This window comes from Dermacentor andersoni, chromosome 4 (assembly GCF_023375885.2).
Source record: "Dermacentor andersoni chromosome 4, qqDerAnde1_hic_scaffold, whole genome shotgun sequence".
In the NCBI taxonomy this organism is placed as follows: domain Eukaryota; kingdom Metazoa; phylum Arthropoda; class Arachnida; order Ixodida; family Ixodidae; genus Dermacentor; species Dermacentor andersoni.
The window spans coordinates 122,039,161-122,046,409 of NC_092817.1; the positions used below are offsets into that span (position 1 = coordinate 122,039,161).

General features: G+C 44.7%; 1 non-coding gene across 1 annotated transcript; it reads right to left on the reverse strand.

Moving 5' to 3' along the window:
• Window positions 1-4,808: 4,808 nt before the first annotated feature.
• On the reverse strand, window positions 4,809-4,890 carry TRNAL-AAG (transfer RNA leucine (anticodon AAG)). Its single transcript has one exon. It is a non-coding gene; the product is annotated as a tRNA-Leu (tRNA).
• Window positions 4,891-7,249: the final 2,359 nt, after the last annotated feature.

Genomic DNA, 7,249 nt, shown 5'->3' on the forward strand with positions numbered 1-7,249 from the left:
TATACCAAGGACTGCTGCTGATGAGGGCGAAATACCTTCGTGTAATTATAATAACCCTAATAGGACTACTTCCGAAAAAGAAAAAAAGGAAACGGCCCAGAGGGCTATACTACGAGAGCTATGACTGATAGTTTTCTATATATATATTTATATATTCATCTCATCTATGGGATCGCATGCGCGCGCTGTTTCTTTGTCTCTGCGTGTAGTACAGTTAAGAGAGCCAGTTTAAGGGCGGAGAAGAAGAAAGAAGAGAAAAGCAAAAACTGCAGCGTCGTGGTTTTAAAGCGCACCCGTGGTAGAGAAACGGAATGCGATATAAGCGTGCGTAGCCATGATACGCACACGACAAACTGCCTTAATATATTTAGACTTGAGGGAAAGCTTCGGTAACAAACGATAGCACAGCAATCAGCACTCGAATATAATTATAACCCTAATACTAATTGTAAATATTCATCTCATCTATGGGATCTAATGCGCGCGCTGTTGCTTTGTCTCTGCGTGTAGTAGTTGAGAGAGCCAGTTTAAGGGCGGAGTGGTTGGAAGGCATACTTTCTAGGAAAAATGGCCGCTCAAGGAGAAGAGCGAACTCGAGCGGCTTTAGAGGCTAGGAAAACTGCCTTAAAATATTTAGACTTGAGGGAAAGCTTCGTTAACAAACTATAACACGGCAATCAGCACTCGAATACGACGAGAGAAATTACTGAGACGTGGAAAATTCCCTTGAAAAAAATCTGGTTTGCTAGACAAATGCTTGTATGTATTGAACCTCTTAAAAGATGAGGGGTGAAATATGCGCTCACCGAGAGGGCATCTTCAGCACGAGACATCCACAAGGCACCTTACAGAGATGTGGAGAGCTTCGCGGCCGGAACGAAGCCTCCCCTCTCCGCCGGCCAAGAGGGGGAAACGCGCTTTCCGATCGCTCAAGGTTGCGCGGACAAAGCATAACTCTAGCGTCTAGGAAAAGCTTAACCAGGTGCGATGGCGGCACGCATAGCGTAGGAAGCTAGCCGCCAGAATAACTATACCAAGGACTGCTGCGGATGAGGGCGAAATACCTTCGTGTAATTATAATAACCCTAATAGGACTACTTCCGAAAAAAAAAAAGGAAACGGCCCAGAGGGCTATACTACGAGAGCTATGACTGATAGTTTTCTATATATATATTTATATATTCATCTCATCTATGGGATCGCATGCGCGCGCTGTTTCTTTGTCTCTGCGTGTAGTACAGTTAAGAGAGCCAGTTTAAGGGCGGAGGAGAAGAAAGAAGAGAAAAGCAAAAACTGCAGCGTCGTGGTTTTAAAGCGCACCCGTGGTAGAGAAACGGAATGCGATATAAGCGTGCGTAGCCATGATACGCACACGACAAACTGCCTTAAAATATTTAGACTTGAGGGAAAGCTTCGGTAACAAACGATAGCACAGCAATCAGCACTCGAATATAATTATAACCCTAATACTAATTGTAAATATTCATCTCATCTATGGGATCTAATGCGCGCGCTGTTGCTTTGTCTCTGCGTGTAGTAGTTGAGAGAGCCAGTTTAAGGGCGGAGTAGTTGGAAGGCATACTTTCTAGGAAAAATGGCCGCTCAAGGAGAAGAGCGAACTCGAGCGGCTTTAGAGGCTAGGAAAACTGCCTTAAAATATTTAGACTTGAGGGAAAGCTTCGTTAACAAACTATAACACGGCAATCAGCACTCGAATACGACGAGAGAAATTACTGAGACGTGGAAAATTCCCTTGAAAAAAATCTGGTTTGCTAGACAAATGCTTGTATGTATTGAACCTCTTAAAAGATGAGGGGTGAAATATGCGCTCACCGAGAGGGCATCTTCAGCACGAGACATCCACAAGGCACCTTACAGAGATGTGGAGAGCTTCGCGGCCGGAAAGAAGCCTCCCCTCTCCGCCGGCCAAGAGGGGGAAACGCGCTTTCCGATCGCTCAAGGTTGCGCGGACAAAGCATAACTCTAGCGTCTAGGAAAAGCTTAACCAGGTGCGATGGCGGCACGCATAGCGTGGGAAGCTAGCCGCCAGAATAACTATACCAAGGACTGCTGCTGATGAGGGCGAAATACCTTCGTGTAATTATAATAACCCTTTTTTATATCATATCATAAGAACCAACAAACAAAGGCACCAAGAACAACATAGGGGAAATTACTTGTACTTACTAATTGAATTAAAGAAATGATAAATTAATGGCAATAAAAGTGAATGGAAAAACAACTTGCCCCAGGTGGGGAACGATCCCACATCTTACGTATGAGATATTCTACCAATTGAGCTACCGCGGCGCCGTTTGCCCGTCCACTTTCTTGGGCATTTATGTTTCTACTACCAGAACTAACCTTGGACGTGTTAGCCAGCGCCACCACGCACAAACCTTGGAGGCGGATGTTGAACGTCCTTTCTGTCGCAGGCGTCGCGAGCACGTCACGAGTATGGCTGGAATTTTCACACGCCGAGCCGTGGCACATTATGTGGACGCCGCCTCCCCGCCCCCGAGAGCGGGGTGTCGTATCTGCCGGATAGGACGCTACGACAGAAACGCAGTAGCAACAGGAATCTCAATAGGCATGGGGCGATCGCCTGACCACGTTCAGAGACCTCACCCAACACTACACTGACTCGAAAGACGCACATTCCCGCCACCGCACGATAAATTAAACAACAATGAGGCCGTAACCTTACGCTTGCTGCAAACATGCACCTACCCTACCCCGGTCGTCTCACACCATTGTTACCCAGAATTATACCTAACTGATGCGTGTAAAGCTTGTGGACAGAGAGCAACGCTGTTACACATGCTCTGAGAATGTGCCGGCAAGAACGCTACTGAAACCGCCGCCGTTCGCGACGCGTTCATAACCGCGGTCGTTACCAGCGTACATTAAGCCTCGAGCCTCGACTGCGATGGCCGCCGGGGAACTTCTCCGTCGGCGTCGATGCCGCTGGGAGGCGGCTCTCAAAAGTTCGGAGCTGGGAGACCAACTCTGGGCCGTCTGGCAAGCCGAAGATGCCGCTCGAGTCCAAGGACTTCGAGCCGCCACCTGAGGCCACTACAACCAAACTGCCGGACCATTCCTTTTAATAAAGTTTATGAAACCACTGTTTTATACATTGAAACGCAAAAGTAACTGGAACACCACTGCATTTCGATGGACACTTTGAAAATGAATATCTCGGAAATGATGCAGTCCAGAGAATTCGTTCCAAGTGAACACGCCAGTGCGTACTCAGCGTCTATAATTCCAGGATGGAAATATGTGGCTTGATGTAATTAATTAAAGAGCGAAATGGCGTAATTACGGGTAATTATTCGATTGAACATTTTGATCTCTCGTGAAAGTAAAGGCCGCCTCATGGAGTAATTCAGATCAAGAATTAGAATTCTGCTACCTGCCATAGCAAATCTTTAAAAAAAAAATATGTACAGCTAAAAGAACACCTTGTATAATTTCATTCCAACACTACGCTATGCGGGGTAACCCAGACAAACAAAACAAAAACAGTTTAGACCGACAAAACATTGTTTTAAAACATCACTTTGTGCATTGTTGTGCTTCAGAAAAATTCGTCACTATCGTTCGCTGTGGTCAGTAGCGCTTGTCCCGTCTGTCTCGCTTCACCGTACTCAAATATGAACCACAATCTCTCCCAAATTTTTCTACTCTTCAGAACAGGTTTCGAAACTTTGTTTGATAATTTTACGACAATAGGCTGATTGTTAGCTCTATAGCTGAATCAAAATTTTCCTTTTTTTCTTTCTTTTTCTTTTTCTTCTTCAGTTTCGCGCCGGAACCCCTTCGTCCGCCGGTACACGTCAGCGTGACGTCATGCATTTCCAAGTATGTCGCCTTGTTCTGGTTGTTGTGGCGCAGTATACTTTCCCGAAACTTTGCTTATATCGCAGAAGCATATAATACTTATACGGTGAAACCTACTTTTCTTCCTGTTAGTGAACCGTTTAACGATTAGGCTTTCTGCTCACTGAATGTTGATTCGTTACGCGAGAGCCTTTGCATTCGAATTCACGCACTAGGCTGCACGACACTACGTATTAGCCTAATGCTTTCATTTGCTTTTGCGCAAATAAAGAATATACATTCAAACCGGCATACTTTGTTGACAAATGTGTGCAGCAGGGCAATAAGACGGAATTATCGGGGCAATAAAAGGTGGTTATAGAGTGCACTGAGTGGATGTGTGAGTGCGTGCGTGAATGAGAGGACGCGGCAGCGAACATTGGTCTCAACTCGCTCAATGGCGCACGTGCCGAAATTGTAATGTAAAATCATATCATATCTGGTGGAGCGATGAGATTAGGAAAGTTGAAGCCTGCATAGGATGTGTGAGTGGTAATTGAAAGTAACACGGGACAATACTTTGTCCGATAGGTTCGTATCAAAGTAGGTGGTGTAGGTGGGGGGATGATGATTATGATTACGATGCTGTCCTTGCGAGCGCCTTGTTTCTCTTAGTACTATACTATATCTTTCCAGGTCACAAGTAGGGTGCATTATATGTTCTAGTTTTGATTGACAAGAGGAGTGGAAACTGAATGGCCATTTTAATCGACATAAATAGGCGCCTATCCAAACCGTATTCCCGCTGAGAATAACAGCAGATAGCTGTCATAATAAGTTAACGTACCAATAAAGCAAAATGTGAATCAAGTAAACAGTGAATGCGTGTAAGTCTTAGTGTCTTAAAAGAACCGCAAGGAAGATAAAGCAAGAAAGAAAGCTCCCCGAATGTTTATATGACTAAAAAGCAAGTTTTAAGAAAATCTTGGCAGCGGTGGGATTCGAACCCACGCCCCCGAAGAGACTGGTGCCTTAAACCAGCGCCTTAGACCGCTCGGCCACGCTACCGTCACATTCTATGCTCTGCGAGTTACAATCGGCCCTCGCCCATGTGCGCTCGATAGGCAACCTACTTCCTTTGCAGCTGCACGTCCTGCCCGCCTCATTAATGCGTCTAAACGCAGCCAGGATAAAAAAACGTATAAACTAGCGTCGCCGTTAACCCAAACACAACACGTGTTACTTTGTCTACGACCATTCGCACAATGCACACCGAAATGGGAGCCACATTCGACAAGAACAGTGACATTGTCTCTTCCGACAACAGAATAATTTTCGCTCTTTAAGTTATCCTGTGAACGGGAATTTCGCCGTTTTTCACTTCTCTCTCGTTTTGCTTTAGTGTTTCTCCCGGCATTTTTTTTTTTTCCTCTCTTTTCTGCTACTTCTTCTCGATTCCGTCATTTTCCCTTAGCTCATTTTTGTCATTGTGCCTTTTTCTTTTACATTTCTTCTTTGGTTTTTCCCCTCCCCCTTTTTGTCGTTAGTCATTTTTCTTCGTCTTTATTTTGTGCTGTTTGTTTCGCAAACAGCACAGAATGCGAAAAGAAGAAAAATGTGATGACGATCACGAAGGTGAATGCAAAACTTGCGTTTGCTCCCGTCATCACAATAAGTAATTTCTTATTGTTGTTAGCAGTACCATAAACAGTACTAGTTAGTAGGAGCAATAATAGCAATAGCAGCCATCCGTTACATTTGATCCAGTGTGGACCGTAATCTTGAAACAGGTTAAATATTATCCCGTTTTCACAAGAATAACAGCACCTGCTCGGTTACTCTCGTCAAAGCCCGTGGTGGCTTAGCGCCTATGGCGTTGCATTACTAAGCCTCAGGCCGCGGTATCAGTTCCCACCCATGGGGGCCACATTTCGATGGGGGCGAAATGCAAGAACACCCTTGTCCCGTGCATAGGGGGCACGTTAAAGATCCCCAGGTGGTCAGAATCAATCCGCATTCCCACACTACGGCGTGCCTCATAGTGAAATCGTGGTTTTGGAACGTAAAACCCCAGAATTCATTCACTCATTCACTTACACTGATCAACTGCTCGAAAGAACGACAGCGACAATCACTAACTATTGAATTTATTATTAAACGAAAATGTATACAAAAAACCTGGCAGGGCGCGCCACCTTGTGGCACCTCGTCCAGGTGTCGACCCCTGTCAAAATATCTCAGACGAGTCAACGCACTGAAAGCGCGCTTGTTATCTGGCAGGCTGCGGCAGACCGCGCGGGAGCGTCAGTTGGTTATCTCCCGTAGTTGACATCTGTCAGATAAGATACATGACATACCCTGTCTAGTGTGCATCGAAGAGTTCTGCGTATCAGACAGGTGCTTCCACCTTAAGGTTGCCAGAACTTACAGAAAAAGAAGAAAAAAGCCTTGAATTTGAGCTTGATAATGCAACACATTGTCCCGGGTGGATGTATTACTTTTTTTTCGACGATGTCCAATTTCACCGGAATATCACTTTTATCAAGTTTTCGCTCGGTGCAACACGCGCCTAAATAACCCGAAAATTTTCGTACGTTGTCTCCCATTCAATGGTAAATGGGGCGTGTCTGGTGAGATTGCGCGCAAGTCGCGAATATATTTGAGCATTGTCGAATCTACGCGAGCATCAGTGATTATTCGGGATGCTACGGTGAAGCACTTATAAAACGCGAACACACCCTCGCCATTATCATTGTGGTTTGAGCACATGGTTTGAGTGTTGCATGCGTATCCGGGCTCACCGTCACGGTAATTTCACCGCCACTACAACGTGACAGTAATTTCGAAACAAGCACTGAGCCACAAAGCGAACCCGTGCAGTTTCCGCGGAAACAAAGCTTCGTCATGGAAGAAAAGCTCGTCCTGGTCGGCCGAACATTTTTATTCAGCGAAGAAGCCTTCTTGCTGTTGAATTATGACATTATATTAGAGCATTATACCTACTGCCTATTAGTATTAAAGCCGGCATTGTTGTCCACAACGGATGGTACCGAAAATCAATGTGACGTCATCAGTATCTTGTATGACGTCAGTAGTAATACAGAAAATAGTAAATGGGATCACAATGTTAAAAAGTATTAATTATAGGTAATTCCTGTAATTTAACGTCAATTAAAGTGAAATAAAGAGAAGTAATTTGAATTAAAGTTAAAAAAAGTTGGAATAAGGTGTCTCAAGGTAGAGTAATGTGAATACAGGTGGATGAAGGCGGATTAAAGTGAAATAAGGAAGATTAAGGTTGGTACAAATGAGAGCAAGGTGAATTAAGGTAGAGTTGTGAAGTACGCGTGAAAATTATTACGCTACGTACATGAACGTAACCAAGCAATTCGAGAAGTCATGAAGATCTGGCTTTCAAATCACGTAA